At 44.9% G+C, this 24,930-nt stretch overlaps 1 long non-coding RNA gene and 1 pseudogene across 1 annotated transcript; both read left to right on the top strand.

Annotated features, from left to right (window-relative positions):
* On the top strand, window positions 1-24,468 carry LOC121140949. Its single transcript, XR_005877903.1, has 5 exons — window positions 1-83; window positions 177-227; window positions 1,978-2,114; window positions 11,989-12,116; window positions 23,834-24,468. It is a non-coding gene; the product is annotated as an uncharacterized LOC121140949 (long non-coding RNA).
* On the top strand, window positions 4,536-6,163 carry LOC121132729 (annotated as a pseudogene).
* Window positions 24,469-24,930: the final 462 nt, after the last annotated feature.

Raw genomic sequence — 24,930 nt, 5'->3', positions numbered from 1 at the left:
TACCCACTCAGTTCATTCCAAATGTAAAATCAGGCTTCCCTTTTCCAGAGCCATTTATTAGGTCTGCTTAGAAAGGCAGGCAGGTACAGTTCACCTTGCTGACAGACTTCACAGTGAAAGAGATAGACTCACAAACCAGGTTTCAATGTAACTTTTCGCTATTTCCTTTATTTAAGGAACTTTCTTCACAATGACGGCTCTGGGGAATCAGCCACCCATGTCTCATGGTAAGTGACAGGATGAAAAGAAAAGGTTTGAAGTTTATGTAACTTGTGAGGGCCTAAGAAAGAAATGCAAGTTGTCAAGGTCAAAGGAAGTGATTCAAGTTGTGTAAAACCTGAGAACTGTTTCAAGTTTCTCTCCATCTCTATGCTATAGTAAGACTTGTAAAGTTCAGAGTTTTAACATTAATCAATGCAGCTCTGATAGGAGATTGATCTAGCCCAGGTAAAGCACTGCTACTGTTATCCTAGTCACAAGCTCACACATTGCAATTCCCCTGGTTGTCTTCTAAGTATAGACTTAAAAGTGCTTCTCAATTGTGCTAAAAACACCACTGTTGAATCTATGTATTCAACCCTCTGGATATGTAGAAAAAGTGTTCCTGCTTTTAACTCAGAATAATATTTTTAGATTCCCAAGTTTTTTATGACTCAAAGGCGTAATTCTACTGCTTTTTTCTACAGTGAAGATTTCAGTACAGATTTCAAACAGTGGTAATGGTAATTAATATACATAACACTTTTTATCTCTTTTTATGAACTAAAAAAAATCTTGTAAGCTTCAGGGAGTTGTGAGACTGGGATTCATCTCTAACAGTGGCCTGTTAAACTGACCCCAGATAAGCACTCCTGTCAATCAACAACCTAAGTTTCCCCACTTGCCTATTCTCGGGGGTGGGGGTGGGATTTCTCTCTTTCCCCTGGTCTTGCAACTCCCTCTGTTCCCTACCACTGCCAGGACCATGGCCCTGGAAGTTTCAAATGTACACCCAAAATTAAAAAAGAAATCTTCCCATAAGCTGCTTAACTCTACCTTCTGTCCCTAGTCTGTATCTGTCCTAGTGGATTTCCCATCAACGACAGATTGCAAACGCTGCCATGTGGCAGCCTCAGGTGTTCCTTCAGAACCCACACGCCAGATTCCCCCCAGGTGAACCTGCACAGCCAGAGAAACAGATGTTTCCCGCCTGGGCCCCTCTCTCCCTTCCTGGCTTTGACCAGCATCCCAGCCTTCCTGGGCCCCTGACAAAGATGTCACAATTTCAGCTCAGAAGCAGTTACAAAGAGATTACATCACCCCTCATCATCAACAAAAGGCTGGAATGACTGATCCCAAGGAAACCCTGGACAAGTCTCATTCAGTACCTGTGGTTCCTCCTAGTACTTCTCACCCCTGACCTCTACCCCAAACATCTCCAGACTGGGGGCTGGGCTTCCCTTCCCCATCTTCTGTTTTAGATAACTTAGCATTTTCACTCCTGGCCTCTTGGTTCCTGGCTGACTCTCTCTGGGCTCTTGATCGGCTTGCCTCCCCTTCCTCTCTCCACCCTCATGGCCCAGTCTAGGCTGCTGTCCATGTCCAGTGTGTCCTCTCAGCTGCCTCTGGCTGTCCTCATCCTCATATCTGCAATAAAATCTTCTCCTCAACCACACCTAGCAGGGGTCACGTCCCCATTTTCATTCAGGAGGCAAGCATTTCTGCCCACTGAGCCTTTTCCCTAGCCCCTTTTGTTTAATTTTCCTCAAACCTTTGCTTCCTTGGTGACTTTCTTATCCAGGATTTGAAATGATGTGTTGATTGTGTTCATCTGTCTAGATGCACACTCTGTGTGGTGACTGATCATTAACAAAGCAGGCTTTGGAAGTCTCTGCCTGTCATTTCAGTGATTTCTGGGTTTGGTTGTTGAAAAGTTCTCAGCATCTGGGGGAGGTACACCTTCATGCTCGTTTAGATCACTTTATTTTACATCCACAGTCAGTGTGTCTGCTGCGATGAGGATTCCTCCGCTCCTATGACAACCTCTGCTTAGTGGGTCATCTGTTGTCTTTTGAGTTCTCATTTTTCATGACTTCCCAAAGGACAGAAAGGAGACTGCAGCAACAAGAACTCAGGTATGTGAATCTGTACTAAGATAACTCTCAGGCTGTCATAGCAAACAGACCAGTACCAAACTTTGGATCCCAAGGGTTCCCCCATCCCGCTGAACATATACAACTTTCTGAAAAAAGCAAAAACAAGGAAAACAACGTGGACAAACAAGGCTGAAGACTACTAGTATCAAAGTATGCCCGTGGTATTACATTGAATCTGGAAGTTTACATTTAGGGAGGTGGCTGCCACCTGGCTCACACTGGTGCGAGTCATTAGGAACCACGTGCAAAGTAAGACTTCTCACATCTGGACTGTAACTAAGGTTTCCAAGAGAAAGAAGAGATGGAATGTTGCATCTTAGACACTTGTGCTGGCTTGATGTTTGTGTTTTACTGAAGCTTCACACTCATGTGAGACCTAAAGAAACGTATCATAACTTTTGTGCTCACCACATCACAACCATCCTCTTAGGAATAGCCTCTCTTAACCCCTCTCAGGTGTCCCCTTGCCTGAGTCCTTGCAAATGGAGAAGGATGCTGAAGATGATGGCCAGGGTCCAAGCTGGGGATATTGGAGCAGCTGAGGCTGCCAGAGCTCAGCAAGCAGCTCAGGGAGCCATCAGGGGTCTTGGGGTAGCATCCAACACAGGCACCCTGCAGACGCTCACAGCCGGAAGCCTAAAGTCAGCAGGTGGGGCACAGATGCCCTGGAGGCTGGAGCCGAGGGCGGCATGGAACTGACCCGGCTGGGCTGCTGGTTGTGGCCATGAAGCTGTGGGTCTGGATGGAAAGCAGCGGGATGACGCTGCTTATCTCTCAGGCAAAGGCAAAGGTGTTGTCCCAGGAAGCTGTCTAGTAGGCAGGTCACCTGTCTCGGGGGGGGGGGGGGGTGCCAGGGTCCTCTGTGCTCCCAGGGAGGTAGAGCAGAAGAGGTCCAGCTTGCATTTGTGCTGAGGGCATGGGTGCATTGGAGGCAGGGCAGCAGGAAGAGGGAGATGACGAACAGGACGAGGCATTGGAGCAAGAAGAAACAGGCATGGGCAATATGGCGCTGTCTAGCAGCAGCTGGTGGTGGCCCTAAGGGGATCTTGAGAAACTGAGGCTGTGATGCAGCTCGGGCCAAGGCTCTCAGGCTCAAAGGTGCTGTGGTTTCCGAGTTAAAAAACCTCTCAAGTTCCCGAAGACCAGACCCTCAACCATCCCTTGTGGCTTGGGCATCCTTTTGTCCAAGTTGTGGGTGAAAGGGCAGTGAGGGCCTGGGGGGCAGAAGGCAGTGGTGTTCAAGGTGAGAAGCAGCTCTGGCTTGCACTCGGGGTGAGGCTGTCCAGCTCGTGGAAGCCATGCGGGAGCTGACACTTCTTACTTGCAAGTGAGGCTCTCCTAGAAGGTCAGCACAGCTTGGTTTGCAGGAGGAGCAGACAGAGAGGCGTGGCCTGACTCAGTCCGAGGCTAATAACGGGCAAGGGACAGGGAGGGATGCAATGATTGCTTGCAGGGCCTGGGAGGTGGGAGGAGGCAGCTGCTTGGAGAGGAGGGCAGACAGGAAGCAAGGACACAGCTTTTTGACTTCCATGCCCGCACTTCCCCCATCCTGCTCGGGCAAACCTGGACTTGAGGAACTGTAGTTTTCCTATATTAAACACCTGGCTCTCTTCATTTCAACCATAATAGCTCTAGAAATCATTATCACAAACATCCTTATTCCTGTATTATTATAAATGTCCTTATTTGTGTTAAAAGTACGTTCAAGTGACTGGACACGTGACTCAGTAGTTAAGAGCACTGGCTGTGCTTCTAATGGGCCACTGTGACTCTCAGCACCCACATAACACCTCACCACCATCAGAAACTCCAGCTCAGGGAACCCTTCACCATCTGACGTCTATGGGTACCACACGCACAAAACACGCCGCAAATACATAATAAACAAGAAAATGTACAAGAGAAATCAGTGATTCCTTAGAAAGGATGGGGTGAAGGCCATTCCTTGAAGCATAACTTGGTCAGATACAGGTTTCCTGTTGGAGAAAGGTAGCACTTGGAGCAGGTAGGTCACTTCCTCTGGCTGCTGTGCTGTCCCCTGTCCCGTGGATCTTGTCTGTGGCAGTCCTTGCAGGCATGAAGGTGAGGAGAAATATAAATCAGTTCCCAAGCTTTCACAAGTTGATAAAAACTAGTAAAGTGAAACTTGAAAACAAACTAAAATAAGCTATTTAAACACCAAAGAGCAGAGGAAACCAAGGCAAGCTGTGAAAGAAGCTGCGTCCATCCCATTGAAGGACACAAAGAGCAAACGACCAGTTAAAGGGACAGAGAGGGAAGAGGAGGAGGAAGACGGAGCCCTTCCTTTAGATACGAGGGATGCGGTGACATTCAGCTGCTGAAAGATTTGGGACAAAGCATCTTTTCTCACAAGAGATCTTTCTTCTGGTGAGCCAGTTCATATCAAGAAACAAAAGCATGAGGGTTGATTGGTAAATATGAAAAATGTCAAGAACTCTGCAGCCTTGGCATCTGCGGTACTCTCAGATCCAGAAGGCAATATCGAAAAACTGGAAGAGATGTTCTCCATGCTGATGGAACAGGACCCTGGTGTGGCTGTCACTGTCGGGAAGGTCGTGATAATTTCACTGATGGAGCTATTTAAGGACATCGCTCCCTCATATAAAATGCGGCCCCTAACTGAAGCGGAAAAAAAATCTTCCAAGATTCATAAAGAAACCCAGAAGTTAAGAGAACTCGAAGAAGGCCTGCTTAGCCAATACAAATTTTACTTGGAAATCTGGAGCAAATGAAGTCTGGAAGCCAAGGAAGCCGAAGAAGAGCAACGCGGTGTCCTCGACGCCTACCAAGGGTTGGCCGAGGCGGCTGTGGAGAGCGCATGCGCTGCTGGTGGTCCTGCCCCGGGTGTAACTGCACAGCATCGTCATTGTCCTGATTGTCCCCTTGATGAACGAGGGGCCAAAGTTGGTTTCTGAAAAGTGTTGGGAAGCAGTAAAGAAACTCTTTAAACAAGATAAATTAGGCCAAGCTTCTCTTGGTGTAATTAATTTCTGGTTTTGTAAAGAGCAGAAATTATGAAGTTAGACCAGGGATGTTAAAAACATTTTATGCTTGAGAGAGCACGGAGAGAAAGCTGAAAACGTGCACAGAGACTCTGAATATTGTGTTTGTGACCTGCTTCAGAATACTGAAGAAGGCGCAGAGGCCACCTCTTCTGCCAGCAGTTCCAAAGGGTCTTGCCAAGTCTGCACATCTTATAAATGTGGAGTTTTTTGATGATTTATTAGCGGTTCTTCATACCCTCATTGAGTCTGGTGACCTGAGTTATCAAGAAAGTCTTCACTGTGTTCAAATTGCTTTTAATATTCTTTCTGGACAAGGTGATGTTCTAAATATTGACCCAGTCAAATTCTATACACATTTCTACAAAACATTGCTTAAATTACACTCAGGTGCTACCAACGATGGCGCTGAGATTGCACTCCACTGCCTGACGTCATGCTAGCTCAGCGCAGAAAGCAGGTTTCTCGCCAGCGAGCGCTGGCCTTCATCAAGCGCCTTTGTACGCTTGCTCTGCAGGTTCTTCCAAATTCAACATTGGCCTTTTAGCCACTACCAGAATATTGACGCACACGTTCCCCAGAACAGATCTGTTGCTTAAAAACAAATCTCAGGGCAGTGGGGTGGTCCTGCCTTAGTTGGAGGAGACAGAGGACTCTAGCGCCCAGAACACCGCGCTGTGGGAGCTGCATGCACTGTGAAGACATTTCCATCCTGTTGTGCAAACATTTGCAGCTCACCTAGTCGCTGGGGCACCGTCTGAAGGCGTCGAGGCCCTCAAGCCTGAGCTGAGCCGAAGATCTGCAGTTGAACTTTTTGAGGCTTACAGCATGGCAGCAATGACATTCAACCCTTTCGTTGAACCTTCAAACTCCAAAAGGATAAATTTTTGCAAGGAGACTCACTTTTGAATGAAGATTTAAATCAACTAATCGAAAGATATTGCAATGAAGTTACTACTGAGATACCTGGATTTCACCAAGTTTTTGAAAGCCTCTGAACAGTAGTACAGAGGTGGAGTCAGTGGACTGTTCTGTCTGTCTGTCTGTCTCTCTCGCTGTCTTTCTGTCTCTTTGTCTCTCTCTGTCTCTCTCTGTCTCTGTCTCTCTCTCTGTCTCTCTGTCTCTGTCTCTCTCTGTCTCTCTCTCTGTCTCTCGTCTCTGTCTCTGTCTCTCTGTCTCTCTCTCTGTCTCTGTCTCTCTCTGTCTCTGTCTCTCTGTCTCTCTCTGTCTTTGTCTCTCTCTCAGTGTGTGTGTGTAGAGATACAGATACAGGAGGGCTTTTTCTTTGTGTACAAGGAAAACTTCCTAAGGACGACCAAAGGAGGACTGAAGCAGAGACACAGAAGACACTGCTATTGATTGGCTTTTCTTGGCTTGCTTGACTTGCTTTCTTATGTAGCCCAGGCCAACTCACCCAGGAAGTGCACTCTCCACTGTGGGCTGGCCCTTCCACACCAGTCATTGATGCTATAAATGCTCTACAGACATGCCCACAGGAAAGTCTGATGGAGGTCATTCTTCAGTTGAGGTCCCCTCTGCACAGGTCACTTTAGTGCATGTGGAGTTGACAAAAACTAAGCAAGACGATTTTTAAGTACTCTTTATAACTAAATAAACATTGTTATTGCAGCACCATAAATAAAGGCAAATACATAGACTTTGTAAAGATTTTTTAATAAATAGCTTAATATTAGACTCTTGTTCATTGGCTTTTGTTGAATGACGCATGTAAAGAATGAGCAAATCTCACCTTTAGAAGGAATGAGTATTCTGGGGAGTCGGGGAGCACTCAGGAGACAGAGGCAGACAGATCTTTGTGAGTTCCAAGCCAGTCTGCTTTAGAAGGAATGAGTATTCTGGGGAGTTGGGGAGCACTCAGGAGACAGAGGCAGACAGATCTTTGTGAGTTCAAAGCCAGTCTGCTTTAAAGAGTGAGTTTCAGGACAGCCAGGACTGTTACACCAAGAGTCCCTGTCTCAAAAAAGCAAACCAAAAAACAAAGCAAACAAACAAAAAAACCAAGAAGGATGAATGAGTGATCTTATGATTAGTTTCAAAGAAAGTTTGAATGAGATTCTAGACTTTTTGAATTTGTGTTTATTTTTTTTACATGAGAGTGATGGGGGAAATTGTGTTGTGAAGACGTTGGTTCTCGACAAACTAGTAAAGTGTTTTTCTTTTAAATTCTTACAGATAAAAACTGCATATACCTATAGAGTTATAAAGCATCATTTTATATAATAGCATTGTCATATTGAAGAGATGTCTTATATAGTGTGTACATAAATGTTTTCTGCTATTACTAGTTGAATAAAATAGCTTTATTTTCTCCTGTAAAAAAATAAATTGGTCAGATAGAGAAAATGGTGGTTGAGGTTAGGGACTTGGTCATTCATCATTTTTAACCAACAGTTGTCCTAGGTTTTGGTTTGAAAGAAAAAAGCACCCCCCCAAGGAGTGGCACTATTAGGAGGTATGGCATGTTGCAGGGGGTGTTTCATAGTTGGGGTGGGCTGTGAGGTCTCTTTTGCTCAAGCTTCCCTCATTGTGTGTGTCAGTTAACTTCCTGTTGTCTGAGAGATGGAGGACTGTCAGATCCTGCAATGCAAAGTCTGCCAGCCTGCCGTCCAGGTCCCACCACTGTGATAATGGACTGAATCTCTGAGGTTGTAAGCAAGGCCCTCAATGAAATGTTTTCCATGTACCTGTGGCTGTGCTCTCTTCACAGCAATAGTAACCCTCACTAAGACAGCCTATGTTTTGGTCTTTGAGAGCAATGGCCTAGAATGACTGGTCAGATGTGGCAGAGTAGCTCTTGAAAACACCTCCAGAACCTTTCAAACAGGTGGCCCTTATTGCCGTGATCCCATTCACTATGTTGTCTTGACAGATGGGCTTCTCAATCTTAAGGGGTGGTTTTATAAAAGTGAGTTATAGAATGAGTCTCTAACTCTGCACTAAGGCAAACCTCCATCTGTCACATGTAATAAGACCTTTCCTTCTTTATTATTTTTTAAATTTTTTTGGTTTTTACAAGACAGGGTTTCTCTGTATTGTTTTGGAGGCTATCGGTCCAGCCTGGCCTCGAACTCACAGAGACCCACCTGCCTCTGCCTCCTGAGTGCTGGGATTAAAGGCGTGCGCCACCACTGCCCGGCATCCTTTCCTTCTTTAAATAATGTCCCTGTCCTCAGCATAAGTATCTAGGAACAGCTGGGTGGCTCAGTTTTTTCCCTTTAAAATGAAATGATAATTATGAGCATAAATCTTCTAGGAGAAAGATGCGTTGATTTGGGAGCCACCTGATACATCCCATTCCCTGGTACCCTCTAACCTCAAGTCAGCTGACATATAACCACTGCTTATTCTGTGTGTACCCAGGGTCTACTTCTCTTCGTTTTACTCCAGCATGGAGCCTGGCATCCACAGGTCATGGGTTTTCTTATTGCAGGTGAGCTTCTCCAGAGGTCTCTAAGAACCAGACCTGCTCCCGGCTTCCTCTTCTGCTGATGGCCCAGAAGAACAAGCTTAGGATCATTATGGGAAATTCTAGATGTTTGAGTTTAGTCCTGGACAAGAAGCAATGGGACTGAGACTATGCCCAAACACAAAAACGTGGGACTATAGGAGCTTCCCAATAAGAAAACGCCAGCAGTTCCTTGGGAAAAGACATCTGCTTTCCCTTGTCATTTGGTACTTTTGTTTTCAGGGATTACAGACTCTACGTAGTCTCTCTGACCTCCATTATTCAGACAGGCAGATTCTCCCTCCCTGGAATGCCTTCTACACAGGGCTATTGCAGCTTTAGGAAGGTTGAAAACCACTTGTTGATATGCAGATTCCTTGGCTATGGCCTAGACCCTCAAGGTAGACTCACTAGGATAATAAGCCTGCTTCAAAGATTCCAATGAGCCAGGACCCCATGAAGACTCTCCAGGAAGTGTCAAAGATGCTTATGACTGTATTTCCACTAGGATCTTTTCCCCTGACTTTACATAAGGCTTTCACATTCTGAGGCCAAGCAATTGTCTCCAAGGCCTTGTGTCTGCTGAATGGTGAGGAAGGGATTTCCTGCTGTGGGAAATTCAGGCTGGTCTACTAAACAGAAGAGACTTTCAGGTCCATAACTGATCATCTTCTGAGAACCAGGACTTCAGAGCACACAGAGCATGCCTGGCCATGTTTCCACAGATTGCTCTGTCAGCTAGCTGTCTCACTATTGTGAAGGCAGGCTCTTCTTCATTTTTATTTAAATTATTGGTTCAGAAAGGGTCTTATGAAGCCCAGGCTTTTTTTCCCAAGACTCTGGGTCCTCTTGCCACTACTTCCCTGGTGATGGGGTCATTGGCATGTCAACACACCACCTTGTGTAGTGTCCCATCTTTATTGGATGTTCCCTTCCTATCTGCTGACACTTTAGGAACCTTCCATAATTTTCATCTGAATGAACCTATTATAGGAGGATAAAGACAGACTTATTAGCATATCCAGTAATCAAACAGAATGTAGTTAAGCAGTGAATGGTGGTGGAATATTTCAGAGCCAGCAGAGTAGAAAGGGGGAAAGACATTGCCTCACCTCTACTGTCACACTGTTGTCAATATTTCTGTCCTCTGTGTCTCTGTCCATTCAGAAAACGGGTATGTCTACTGACATGCACAGATCCAAGTCTTCCTCCTTTCTCTGTGAGCAATACATCTTCCAGAGTCTCCAAAGTCTATGCTGAGGACCCATGTGGAAGTAAGGCATGGTTAGACCCAGGTTCTTTCAGAAAATGGAAAGATGGTCAAGGAGGCCCATGTCACATGGCTGTAATTGGTAGTGTCGAGTGATGAAGTCTCAGTTAGTTTCCAGTTGGCTACAGGTATGACTTATTTGTCAGAGTCAGTTCAGAAAGAGAAGGTGACCAAAGTCACAGACAATAGCTGAAGTCTACCCACTCCCTCTCCGAATTTAGGGCTCTTAAAGCTTTGCTTGGACAGTAACAGACTGGAACCCACTGGGATACTTCCTTAACACATTAACTCCAGACTATCAGTCTGAGAAGTCACATCGATTCCAGGGGAACTTCACAAGAATAAAGCCCTCATCTGGAATGAACCCTTCCTCACTACCCTCTGAGAAATACTATAGTAAAGAGTATCATTAACCACGCCCCTCCCTTCCTAGTCTTGCACAGACATGCTCTCCATCAGAGGCAGGTAGCTTCTGCTGCAGGCTCCACATACCCATGCTAGTCTGCAGCTTCCTATTAACACTGCCTAGCTGGTGCATCAACAGGGATTTCTTAGCAAACCTACATTCCCAGGAGTGTCTTCTCAATTCTGCATTTCATCTATGGATGTAACCTGCATTGTCATCTAGATGAGAGATGACATGGCTGCTTCAACCTTATACTAAGAGATGGGCCTAACTGAATGGTCCTGAACCCAGAGACACTCTGCTTGAATGTCTGGCATCCCAGGACAACCTCCCTTGCCTACCTCATGGACCTGTCTCTAAAATTCCCCCAGAAACATCCCTGTTCCCTTATCCACTACCTTCTTCTGGTCTCTGTGGAAACTGCAGGCTTGTGGTACATAGATTGCAGGCAAATAACCAGTAGACACAAACATAAGTAAACGAATCTGAAAAAAAAAAAGATTTGTGTGACATATGAAGTCCAGGCGACAGCACCTTAAAAGACTCTATGTCTCAATGTGCTTTAGAGGGTTTTTTCCTGTTATCATTATCACTGGTCCTATATTTCAAGGAAAGCAGAAGCAGATACTTGTGGGTTTCCTTATTTCTTTTATACATCCATAATGAAGGTTCTCATTTCCTGAGATTCATTAGAAAACACACGTATATTTCTTAGAAATAGTATATGCATGATCATGTCATGAACATGCGTGTATTTAGACTCCATTTCTTTCGAGTAGCAAACACATGATGTCAGGTGTGGTATATGATCTTTTTGAATCATTTAGTGGATATTCATGGATTAGGCCATGCCATCCACACAGAGACACAACCCCTTTTGTAGCTCTGTCTGTCTGGGAACTTATAATGTAGCCAAAGTCACCGGGGAGCTGCAGAGATCTATCTCTGTCTGTTGAATTTTGCAGTTACAGGAGTGTGATACCACGCTTGATTAAAAGCCTAGTTTAAGAATGAAGAGTTTGAATTTTTTTTTTTTTTTGGTTTTACGAGACAGGGTTTCTCTGTATTGTTTTGGAGGCTGTCGGTCCAGCCTGGCCTCGAACTCACAGAGATCCGCCTGCCTCTGCCTCCCAAGTGCTAGGATTAAAGGCGTGCGCCACCACCGCCCGGCTTGAGTTTGAATTCTTATTTATGAAAATATAGTCATTTGACTCAATAGGGGCTTGAACAGGACATCTGATACACAAAGCATATAGTCTTAGCAGAATATCAAATATGAAACAAGAACAAAAGATAGGACCAAAAAATAACAAAACTTCCAAGCAAAACAGAGTTTAAATCAAATAAATTTCAAACCAAAAGCCCAAACAAGAAAGTTAAGCTAAGGAGTATTTTCAACAGTCAGATTTAGCTGCACTGACTATACTCTGTGGCCACCTTTGGACGCATAATACAAAGGCAGCCACTGATTGCACTAAGGTTTTCATGACAAGTATAGCCAGGGTCCTTTGGGGCTTTGAAGGTCAAGCAGTCACCAAGGATGATCCTATAACATGTTGGCCACTATATTATTCTTTTCATCACCATATGTCTAAGTTCCTACTCTAGACCAAAGAAGGAAATGGGCAGCACCTGCTGTCCAAATACATAAAAGGCCACTCTGACATCCTCTCTCAATCTTTTCTCAGGACAGCTCTCTTCCATCAAGGCAGTGAGACAGGAGAATCTGCAGTCGATTTCACAATGGAAGAACAAATGATGAGAACCAGCGGGGGACAGTTGTCATCTCTGTAGAGCATTGACCTCAGCATCCCAGGTACATGACATGCAGTAGCTTCAGCACTGGACAGGATGAGAATTTGATGTCTGGATGGCAGCATGACATCAATACAGTCTCCCTTGACAGATTTCCCTTCAAATGTGAAGGGCTGAGGACTCATCAGCTGGCAAATGTTCTCAGTGACAAACATTCAGAGTAATTATGAGCGGATACACACCCTCACTCCAAGTTGTTGAGGCCCACTTGCTGGTGGATGTCTGGGTCCTGAGTAATTCTTGGCAATATTTTTGGTACCTTGATATACACCCTCACTCCAAGTTGTTGAGGCCCACTTGCTGGTGGATGTCTGGGTCCTGAGTAATTCTTGGCAATATTTTTGGTACCTTGAGCTTCTTTCTGATGTTTTTTTTACTCTACAGTGAGCCAACAGACACATCATTAAGATTAGGGATAAAACAGCTGCAGGGAGGTTCATATTTCCCTCAATGCTGAGTTTACAGTAAGAAGGACATGTCTTCTTCTGAGGAGGTCTTGTTTCTCTATTGGAGAATGTTGAGGTTTCTGATTGTCTGTGGCTTCCTTAGGCCTCCTCAGTTCCCTGAAAGCGTGCTCTGAGAGAAAGAGAGGCAATCAGATCGAAAAGCAGCCTTTTTTCTGTCAATGACTAGACAAAATCAGGGCCCATTCACACATAGGAAACCACAGTCAAGAAAGAAAATCCACCCCTCAAATGCCATGGTTTCTGGAAATGTCAACAATGGAGGGTCACTCGCCTGTGACATTTAGTGCCCTGCTGCAGCATCTGGGTCTGCAGGAGGCTCTCATTGTGCCCTGAAGCTTGCTCCAGCTTATGCTGCAGTTTTTCAGATCTGGAGGAGGAAGGAAGACAGAGCACAATCCTACTGGGGTCCTGGCATGGCAACTGTCAAGCTCTGACATCACAATTGTGCCTGACAGTCAACATTGATCTTTTGACAAAAGTCATTGTATCCCGAAGAAAAAAGGGCCACAGAGTAGTTTGCCCTTGAATTTTTGTCAGACTTTAACAAGTGTCACAAGTTGATCCGAGTACTGTATCTATGTGCTCTTTGAGAAAGAACAGAACATTCTCCGGGAGTCTGGCGACAACAGTATGACAAAAGGAATAGCATATGAAAACCATGGACAACAGCACAGGACAACAGCACAGGGGAGAAATACAGAATGCTCATGGTGAATTACACATGGACCACCTCATTTTATAGATAGATATAATACAACATTGTAGCTCATGCCTTTTGCAGCAAAGGAACTTTATTCCAGGCAATATGCAAAATGGAGCCTATCATGCTGGAGCAACATTTCCTCAGATGTGTGCTGGAGAACACAGGCTCTTCACGGGGTCTTTTAGTTAAGAAAAACAGCCTTGTTTTCCTTAGGATGAAAGCTGGGAATCTACACCATGGTTCTCTACAAGAGTCTGTTACACAACAGCCTGTGAAAGTTCTGAACACAATACTACAGCAGAAACACCTGTCTGGGCTCATCTGGCAATGACTAAACTTACTATATCTATAGAACACTTTAGTCAAACAAAGAAGACAGCCAATGTTATATCAAAGGATGACCAAGAGTAGGACTCTCATCACCACAGCTTATGTCCCTCAATGAAAATGTAATTTTATTCAGGCATTGTAACAGACACCTTTATTTAAGGCAGAAGAAGGCAGAGCTCTGTGAGTTCAAGGAAAGTCCTCTCAGAACATACCAGAGAACTCAGAAGGGAGCATGGGGGACACACTTCTACATCTACCTGAATACCAAACATATTATTTCCTGGAGGGAAGTTTTTGTTGATTGGATCAGCACAACTCGGGAGTGTTATTTCTTGTCTATAGGCAGATCCCACAAAGGGCAGAGATCCAAGATAGAAGAGATCTACCTGAATCCAACTCCCAACTCCCAGTCCAGCTCATAACTCATCTGGGGGATGGCCAAGAAATGCTGCAGCTTTCGTGCTAAGTTCTTTTTCTGGATGACCAGCTCCATCTCATTCTGCTGGGACTGCAGGTTTTCCTCCACTCTCTGCTGCTCCTGTTCATTAGAAGATGGTGTTCTTAAGAGAGGTTTGAGAACAGGTATGAATACACTCTCAAACAGTACAAGCACACAAGGTGGATCCCAAGAGCTTGATGGTCTCCAGTCTCACCAAAACACAAAGCTTCTGGGAAGGAAGAAAAGAGACTGGTCTCTTCAAGCCATCATTCACACGCACGGTACACCCCTCTCTTACCCCCACACTCTCTTCCAAAACACACTCCAACACACACACACAGAGTGAGACAGAGACCGAGAGAGACATAGACAGAGGAATATAAATTTGAGGATATAGCATATTAGATGATCATGTAAATTGGGACTAAGTACAGCAGCTCTTTCAGAAGAATTCAATGACTCTGCTCTCCATCCCTCAGAACTAATATTGCATAGGGGAATATGGTCTACTTGGCCAGACTATGCTGAGCTGGTTGAGTGACTTTTTGTCTAGAAGCCTCAGATCTCCCACATAAACTTTCAGCCTGTCACAAGCCACTTCCACATGCCTGGTCAACCCATCAGGACCATGTTGAAAGCTCCATGATGGGAGAACTTGCCAAGGAAACACTTCTGGCAAATTCTCACTGAGGTTTCTGTCAGTGTGAAGCAGGAGTTGAGAATGGTGAAAAAAACTGACTTTGGATGCAAAGAATAGGAGGAAGAAAGGCCACTTGCCATCCAACACGGTGACAAAGAGAATTTATAGTAGGCTTTCCTTGCAAGCTGCTCTCCCTGACCCCACTGGGATCTCACATGAACCCTGTAAAGAAAATGAGCCATGGGACATGGAACTCCCTCCCTCATGTCAGTACATAACACTCCTTCATCACAATGACATGTAGAAATGTGATATGTATGTCATTGACCCATCTCCCTGCTTGGGCTGCAGCTTCAAGAAGAGCAGCAGGGTTTGTTTGCCAATTGATTCTTACAAGAGATTCACTTCCCAGAAACACTGATGCATGGACACAGAAATGAGCAGTTGGATGTCATGAGAGTGAGGGGGATGAACGTGTGTGGGAGGGCAGGTAAGGTGATAAGTGAAAGCTCATTTGGGTGGATGGGTAGACAGCAATGTTACGTGAGGAAATGATGCTGGACCTAACCCTGACCATGGTTGTCCCTACCTGCTGCTCCTGGGTCTGGAGATCTCTGATGACTTGTTCTTGGTCCTCACAGATCACTCTTCCAAGTAGTACTGCAGCAGAATCCATTCCCCTAGCGCTCTCTTGGTCTCCTGCCTCAGCTTGTCCAGTACATACTGCACCTGAGTCTTCTCTAACTGGAGTCGGTACTGCAGATTGCTGGAAACACGCTGTATAGTAAGCCCTTCCAGGCTCCTCCTGCCACGCCTGCCTCCATAACCCACCAATCCCACTGGTCTTCAGGTTCCCAGAAGAGACACAGAAAGGAGGCCAATGCAGCATGCCACCTGCTCTCAGATGGCCAAAAGTAGGGAAAGAGAATTCCAGAAAGAATCAAACTATTTCTGAATATGCCAACAGAAATTCAAGTATCTCTACCAGTGTGTGTGGGGCCCTCAGTGTCCATAAGTGAACATGATAATGGAGCCACATCAGGAGGTAGGGGAGAAATCCTATTGGAGGGAGGATAGAAGAGCCAGGGGAATAGAAGTTCTATGGGGAGCAGGCACTTACCAATAGAAGAGTGGCTTCATGTCGAGCTCATTGAATTTCTCTAAGGCTTTGGTGCTCTCATTCTCTAACCTGTGCAGGTTTGCCATGACCTAGTTACACCTAATCTTGATCACTTCTGCTGATGGATCTGAATGATGGTAGGGCATGGAGCTAGAAGCAAAAAGCTCCGTGAACAAAGTTTTCATGAATCGCATGAATTCAGCCTGTGTTCAAGACTACTAGAGCCCATGGAATGCCACACCCCATGTACTTGGAAATTCTTTTGCTAATTAAACTTGCTATCCTGACCCTAGGCCAGCAGAGGCAGGATGTTCATGTGAAGAGAGGTGAGACTGCTGACATAGCTGGACGAGAAGTTCCCTATTGTCTTCCTCATGGGGTGTACCCACCAAAAACTGCGATGTTTCTCCTGTCTTCAAAATATAGATTCTCAATCCTGGTGCCTGTCACAGTGGAGCCCAAAATCACACCACGAAGACTTTTGTGGATGGAACTCTCAACATTTTGGAGAATGGAACTCATAACAGATTTATAAACTCCTCAGGGCATATCTACAAGGCAACAAGGTGCACACATTGGCAGAACTTTAATGCTCAAAGTGGGGATCCCAATGCTCATCACAGGAATCACCTGGAACTGTGAGACAGGAAGCACCTCGTTCCCTGATTGCAGGGTCTAGGGGGAAACACATGCGCAAATGCACAAACACATGACAAATACACAACACACCTGTGTGTGACAGAGAGAAACAGAGAAAGGATGGACCCCAGGGATATTAAATAAATGCATGCAGGTGTGTCATCTCAGGACCACAATGTGCAGGGATCAGTTCCAGGCCTTGTATCTGCACACTGAAATGTGTGACCAGGCCTCTCTAATTGGCTACTTAAGAACCCAGCATACAGTGTCGTGCCAGGCAAACAATCACCATAAACTCACAGCAGCCTACGTCTCACAGAAGCTGCCACTTGACAGGATCTCTCCAAATGCATCCTGGGAAGTCACACCTCTGTGTCAATCCCTGAGTTATGTGACTCAGGCTACAGGCTCTGGTTTTCATTTGGAGGAAACAGAGTAATAGTCTCTCCCCATCTCACTCTGGCCAGGTTTCAGGTTCTGCTTCTGGGAAGCAATTAGAGATAACAGTGTTGGGCAAAGAAACACCCTGAAGGTGTAGACACCTAGAAGCTCAGATCTTAGATCAAAGAAACTAAGGGTGAAATTGTCGAAGCAAGTTGGTCACCATGGCATTGGAAACAATGAATACCTATTGTCAGAGGTGATCCTTCAGTGACAGAGATGAGGCAATCTTACAGCTCATTTGTTTATTTGGTCACTTGCTCTAGCTGACTGTTCAGACTCTCCATCTTTTATTTCACCTCGTTTTGGTGAGGGGAATTGGGGGTGTTGATGGCTGTCCAGCAACCCCTTTGGGTAGGTGAACACAAATAAACTTGTATTGTGACAAGGCATAGAAGATATACAGATCACTCTGAGCCCTAAAAAATGTTTGAGAAAGCTTCTGTGCCTGTGATTTTGACCCAGGCTTGAGATGCCCCTCCAGGGGATCTCACCTCTCCTATCTCTGAAGGAAGTTGCATGTCTCAGTCAGCTGCTTTCCCTGCCCCCTCAGCACATACTTCCCAGAAAGAAAGAAAGAACTTCCTCAGGCTTATTCACAGCTGCAGAGTCTCCATTCAACTTGCCTGTAGAATTCACAAGTCTGGGTTTAGAAGCTAGGAGGCAATTACCATAGTTCACAGGCACTCAAGTCTTTTATGAGACACCCCAAATCCAGACATGTCACTCCAAGCACATGGCTATAGATGGGGAGGAGCCTTACAGGAGCAGAACATGGTCACCAGACTCATGAAGTCATGTCAATGACAACCCAGGGCACACAGAGAAGGCACACAGTACTTAAAGTTATCCACTGGCGTTGAAGTACAGTGATGCCATGTCTGCAGCTGGGCACACTCCGCTAGTCCCTCCCCCAGGCTGGTCTCATTTTGATGCTGGTCCTCCATCAACCCTCACCGTCCTGTAAGATTGACAGCCAAGAGCTCCCAGCAGAACAGCTTTTGCCTTGCCAATTCCTGGCTTCTGGGAGAGACAAATTACTACCCTGAAATACTTGATTTCCAGGAGCCCTGTCAGGCAACAAAGTTCAATTTCTTCCCCATTATCCAAAGTTCCCACTAAAGTCAACCTTCTCCAGGGAGCTCCCCATTTTCTGCCCAGGACTTACTGGTCTTTCTTTTGAACTATTTCTTTTTTGATGGTTTAAACTGAGGCTGAAGGTCAGGTTTCTTCGGTCTCTCTCTGGTCTCTCTCCTGTCTCCTTTTTTCTCTCCTAAGGAGATTCCTCAGTCTTGCCAACATGTTCGTCTGTGAACCTTAGTGGCACTGAAGGCCTCACCAAAGGCAGTTGGTGTTGCTACAACACAGGTGACCTCACAGGACTCCATGGTCTCCAGGACACAATGGAATGTTCAGGAAAGGGGCCACTGATGTCATGTGGAATGAACATGGCCTCCCTGCTAGCCAGCTTTCCTCTTAACTCAGCAGAAGTCAGGTTTCCGTATCCAGGAATCTCTCCTGGGACACAAGGCAAACCCTGCAGCACCTCCTTCTTCCAAAACTAGAGATCTCAGACTGATTTGAAATCTGTTAGCATGTGCCCCATGGGGGACTTAAGTCTTATGTCCTACTGAAATTATATGTGCACAAGGTAATGGTGGTAATGGTATGACGGATTCATTTATGGTACAGTTGTACTACCAGCATCTCCTTATTTAAAGGAAAGCATAGACTTGATGAGAAGGAATCTTCTTACACAACTTCCTGGTAAAGAGTCTACAGAAATTATTGTGTGAGTATTGAGTATCACTGGTGTTATTTGAGCATATTTCTTGTGATCTATAGGAGATCACTATCAAAAGGATCTATTTTGAAGACTATTTTATAATACACCATGAGTTGTACATAATATTACAACTAAAATTCCAGTAGACACGGCTATTAATGCTTTTAAAGATTCCTCTGCAAAGGATAACAAATATATATTCAAATCCAAATTACTCATACTTCACAAATATTGTCCTCTCCCTTGGGTGTACAGTAGACACGGCTATTAACGCTTTTAAAGATTCCTCTGCAAAGGATAACAAATATATATTCAAATCCAAATTACTCATACTTCACAAATATTGTCCTCTCCCTTGGGTATACAGCTCAAGTGCCTGAACTTGAGATCCAATCAGCTTTTATTAAAAATTGCTGAGCCATTAGATACTCTAAATCACTTTATGTATAATTTTCACATGAAGGATAGAGATAAACTAAAAATGGAAAATAACCAAACTTGAGAGAAAATAAGTTTAGAATGTAACAATAGAGTCATGAAGGAATGAAAACCTCTAAACTTTTTCTAATTTATATTTTTCCAGATTTTTATTAATATTTTTCTTTTATTTTACATCCAGTGCACAGTTTTCATTCTCTCCACTCCTCCTGCCAGCTCAAGTGCCAGGGACAGGTCCAGTCCTGTACAGGGATCCTGGTCACCCCAGTGAAAGGAGCCCCACAAATAGACCAAGCTACAACACTGTCACACACATGCAGAGGGCCTATGTTGGTCCTGTGCAGGCTCCCTAGATGTTGGTTCAGAGTCGGTAGGCTCTCATGAGTTCACTTCAGCTGTCCTGGTGGGTTCCTCCATCATGATCTTGACTCCCCACTGGATCATGCAATCCCTCCTCCCTCTGTTCAAGAGGACATCCAACATTCTGCCCAGTGCTTGCCTGTGGATCTCGGCATCTGCTTCAATAAGTTACTGGATGAAGGCTCTCTGATGACAATGAGGGTAGTCACTCATTAGTTCAGACACTGTCTCTACCTTTGGTAGGACTCTTAGCTAGTGCCTTCCTGTGAATCTTGGGAGTTTCCTTCACACCAGGCTTCTCCCTACCCTGAAATGCCCCCATCAAGATATCTCTTTCATTACTCTCCCTTCCTTCTGGAGCCCAAGACATCCAACCCAATCCCCCATGTTACTAGTCCCTGTTTCGCCCCACCCCTAGTTTATCCACTACTGGTGTTCTATTCAGGAAGTTATATGGTGTGCCAAGCTGTTAAAGGCTACTTCCCATTTTCTCTTCTATCAGGTTCAGTGTAACTGGATTTATGTTGAGGTCTGGGATCCACTTGGACTTGAGTTTAGTCCAGGGTGGCAGATATTGGTCTCTTTGCATTCTTCTGCATGCTGTTATCCAGTATTGCCAGCACTGTTGAAGATGCTTTCTTTTTTCCGTTGTAGAATTTTTATTTCTTTGTTAAAAATGAGGTGTTCATAGGTGTGTGGATTCCTGTCCAGGTCTTTGATTCAATTTCATTGATTCACCTGTCTGTTTTTCTGCCGATCCCATGCTATTTTTATTACTGTAGCTATAAGGACTCAGGCATTATGCTGACTCAGACCCCTGGCAACCGGCAAGGTACACGCACTGACATTCAGGCAGATTCTTAGACAGCTCTAAGGGCCCTGTGTTGTCTGGCTACTTCTCATGTTAGTGGTCATGTAAGGACTCTGTACGCATGTGTAAGCTTTCCCTTTTTAGCCCCTCCCACCTGTTCGCCCCTTTCCCTTCCCCTTCCATCTCTGTCCCTGGTTGATCAACACCTGCCCCCCTTTGTTCCCTTTCCCCAGTAAATTCCAAATGGGATTTATTGAGTTTTGCAAAGCAACAACATTTGATGCCATGAAACTCAGACTCTCTCTGTAATTTCTCCCGCCACCTGCTGGCACGCAGCCAGAGTCACTTGGGCACCCTGATCCTGAATCGACAGCCCACTTTCCATCCACTGAGACACCCCTCCCCCAAAACACACCGGCTACAGTTTGGTAAGGTATCCTGTCTCCCAAGCAGCATAAACATTTCTTTCAACCCCTGGGAGTGAGGTTCGATCATCTGGCACCCTTCTGGCGTCTTTGGAAGCAGGCGGGGGTGGCACCCCCCCCCAGGCACAGCATACAAGGCCATGGCTGATCTCTCTTGCTGACTATCGCCTTTGATAGAATTCCCACGAGCAAGGCCTAACACCACCCTCACTGGGCAGTACATTTGCCTTTTTCTGCCCCATGCCTCTGGCGGTTACAGATTACTGCCTTCTCTCAGACTAAGGAATCCTGTTGGTTTTAGCCCTTCGCCCTAGTTCTTGGACTGAGGAGTCACATGAATGGTCTGTGGTACTCTGTATCTCACCCATGGGAAGTAAACCAACAAGAAATATAAGCCCACCCACTCTGCTGAGATGCCTGTAAGAAACCCCAAACCTCCTCACCTAACACAGCGTGTGAAGGTCCGCAGATTCACTCACCTCTGTGCTAAGAAATGACCCAAATACCCCCTAGATAATAAGTCAAATTGGCCACTTATCAGCTCTTTAGATCCCGTTATTTTATGGGACCTTTCCAATTAGAGCCAGCAGACAGATAAATGAAAGCAGTCACCGCGTGTGTAGACCTCCTTCTGTCTCTCAGCTGGACATTTCCTCCTCTTCTTCCTCTTCTCCATCTCATGTCCTTCAAGCTATGGAAGCTAAAACAGGACCCACAGTTAAAAGTGAGGCCTTGCTCGTTTTCACGTGTGTGTGTTTCTCTCTTCCTCGCTGCTAAAAACTCTCCCGCTTTCCGCCACCTCCCAGCATGACCAGTCCTTCCTTGAGGCGGGAACCTTTGTCTGCCTGGGAAGTTAGACATCTTATATTCCTGCGCAAAAAGTCTCTCCCTCCTCTTTGTCTCATCTCTGCCAAGCCATTCAGCCTGGGATAGGGTGGGTTCCTCTTTTCTATCCAGCTGTGCTACTCGGTTTCTTCTCTGTGCAGAAGCCAGGGGCTCATTGTAGCCTGGCCGGAGACAGCTTCTGCTCAGGACACTCTGGGAGTTTTCATTTTTTTCCCCACGAATGAGGTTTTCGGGGTTTGTACCCTAGCACGGTCCATACTGATAGGTGAATTCGCTTCTCAGACTCGCAAGGAGTCTCTCGGGTTTTGAACCCTAGCATCTTGACTGAGAGCGACCATGTGGCCTAGGCATAGGTCTGCCCACTCTCTGGACTACTTCCTTCCCTCAGCCTAGGTAGAGGGACAGTCTAGCCAGCTCCTGTCAACAAGCGCTGCGGCCAGACATAGTTCATTTACTTTTTTGCCTTTATTTGTCTCTAATTTCTTCTTTCACCTGCTCTGTTGCTCATGGTTTGTTTGTGTAATGGCATGCTTTTCCAGAGCCTGGTAGGGCACATATTTCACACACAAAAACCCCAAAAACCCAAAACCAAAAAACCTGCCTGTTCCGTCTGCAGCGGAACTGCTTTCCTGTCACTGAGAGGTAGATTTAAGTCTACTCCGTCTCTGTGAATGTCCTGTCTGTTTGCTACAAAGTGCAAATCAGAAAGTGCTTTCTGGTTCTCCCTTTCTTCTTACCTGTACAAGTCATGTTTGATGTGTCTGCATGTCTCTGTACATGTGGTTTGAAGTTAACTTCATATATGTGAATGTAAGCTCACACTCAATATAACTGTGCTAAGTCTCAAATATTTCTAAATTGCTATGTATTCTTATATGATGATAAAAATTTAAGGTTATTAGTTAAGGTCTATTTCAAATTAGAAAAATATTTACACCACCCAGTCCTTCCTGTAAGCTGTTTACAAAGGTTAAGCTTTTATTACAGAAGGGGATCTTCTCTACTTCCTTGTCCTTTACAGGCATAAGTCTAACCTACTAAGTTAAAACCAGTTACAGTCAGACTGGAGGGCTCTGAGTAAAACAACCCTCCCCAGCCTCTCAGCTTGACTCCAGTTCTTCAGACAGATGCTATTGTAGCCACACTAAGTACAAATTAATTAATTACTGTGATAAAACCTTACCTAGCCACCTATGTGCTTACGGCAAGTAACTAAAGACAAATTTTGTCTACTGAGATGTACTAAACAGACAGACATCCCCCAAATGCTCAGAGATGTAGAGAATGTGGCATTTAACGTGTTTTATTAAAAAGCCTTGCATAACAGAGAGACAGGTCACCTGCTGGCACCACCCATCTCCTCCAAAGAAGACTGGACACTGAAGAAACTCCACCCGAAACTTGCTTCATAAGTGGCAGGTGTTTCCCCTGAGCTAATCCTGCCTTTCACCCCAAATGCTGCAATGGACTCTTCAGAGCGTGGACAAGAGGACAGAGGAATCGACTTTCTCCACATTTGCTTGGCCCAACAGTAGGCAAGTCTTCCTAAAGCTCCTAATGCTCAGACCCCTTGCTAACAGCAGAAGGCAGGCGTCCTTAAAGCCTCTACCCTCAACAACTATGGAGGACTCTGGGGGTGGCTGTCCATGCAGCCAGCTAGTAAGTCTCTGTTGCTCTCTAGTCATTAATTCAGGTAAAATTTTATCCGTCTCAAGAACTCTGATGCTTTTGATGACTGGTAGCTTTGCCAGCTTAAAGCAGCAGCCAAGGCTCCAACCATCACAAAGCAGATTTCAGGAACAGGTGTTTTAAGGTTTATGAGAAGATAGGAAAGTGTCAGGTGTATAAAGGTTTGAGTATGCAAGTTATGAAGAAGGTCTGAGGATAAAAAAGCTTAAGTGATGACAAAAAAGTGATTTGAGACATTCAAAACAGTAAAACATGTTTCTGTCTCTTATTGTGCTGCTATTCATAGTATAAACACTAATCAATAAGGTTCTGATAAGCTATTAATCCAACTCTGACAGGGTACTGAACATCATACTGTACCAGTATGCAATCATAACTGCATGCTCGAATTTAAGATGCCTTTCATTGTGGTAAAGATACTTGTCAGTTTTAAAAATGTTAATGCTTTCAACCAAGTCAATTCTGAAATGAGTATACTGCCATTTCTACAATGCAAATTTCATTACAGATCATTAACAATGGAAATGCTAATGTGTCTAAAATTTGTCTTTTTACAAACTCAAAAAATTTTCATGAATTCCCAGGGTGCTGATTTGGACCCACCCAAACAGGTCAGATTCACTCCAGATAAATATTATTCAACCTCTCCCTGGTCCCAGGACTCCCTTCCCTCACCTTGGGACTCCCTCGGGAACCCCTCCCTCATTTTAAGACCCTCCTCCCCTAAAGCACCAAGACCTAAGAAAATTATTTTCCTAAACTTAACCTTGCCCTCTGCTCTGCCAACGTCTTCCCAGGTCTAAGAGGCTCCAGAGAGTTCCACACAGCCTGGACTGCAAGGAAACCTCCAACTACCCCAGGACCTGGGGGCACCCAGCTTTCTCAGGTCCCCACAGACGGGCGACGTCCCCAAGGTCAGCAGGAAGTAGTCTTGAGAACTCGACGCCCTTACTCCCTAACCTGATGTGCCTAGCTCCTCGCCTTTTTAATATTGAATAAAGGTGAGAATATAAAGATTCAGATATTATTCTGACTCCGCCCCCGCCCCTGGCAACTGGAAAGGTAGGCACACGGGCATTCAGGCAGGCCCTTATGTGTCATGGCTACGACACACGCCATGTGGCTGGGCAAGGACTCTATAGACATGTGAAGCTTTGATTTTCTGTCCTGTATTTTTTTGTTTTGTTTTTCCATAATAAATTGAGTACTGTTCTTTTGAGATCTGCAAAGAATTTTGTTGGAAATTTGATGGGGATTGCATGGAATCTGTAGATTGATTTTGGTAAGATTACCATATTTATATTTCAGTGTCTAATGAGATGATCAAGTGGGCTTTTTTTTCTTTCAGTTTATATATATATGTTGGATTATATTCACAGATTTTCCTATGTTGAGCCATCTCTGCATCTCTGGGATGAAGTCTACTTAATTATGGTGGATAATTGTTTGAATTTGTTTTAAGATTCTGTTTGTCAGTATTTTATTGTGTATCTTTGCATTAATGTTTCTGAGGGAGATTGGTCTATAATCTCTTTCTTTGTTGCATCTTTGTGTAATTTGGGTATCAGAGTAACTGTAGTCCCAGAAAAAGAATTGGTAATTTGCCTTCTGTTTCTCTAGTGTGGAACAATAAGAAGACTAGTGGTTTTAGCTGCTCTTTGAAATTCTGGTAGAATTCTTC

Source organism: Mesocricetus auratus, unplaced genomic scaffold (genome assembly GCF_017639785.1).
Source record: "Mesocricetus auratus isolate SY011 unplaced genomic scaffold, BCM_Maur_2.0 Super-Scaffold_100006, whole genome shotgun sequence".
Lineage (NCBI taxonomy): Eukaryota > Metazoa > Chordata > Mammalia > Rodentia > Cricetidae > Mesocricetus > Mesocricetus auratus.
Note: the sequence above shows the minus strand (reverse complement) of the source record. Positions and strands in the feature narration are given on the sequence as shown.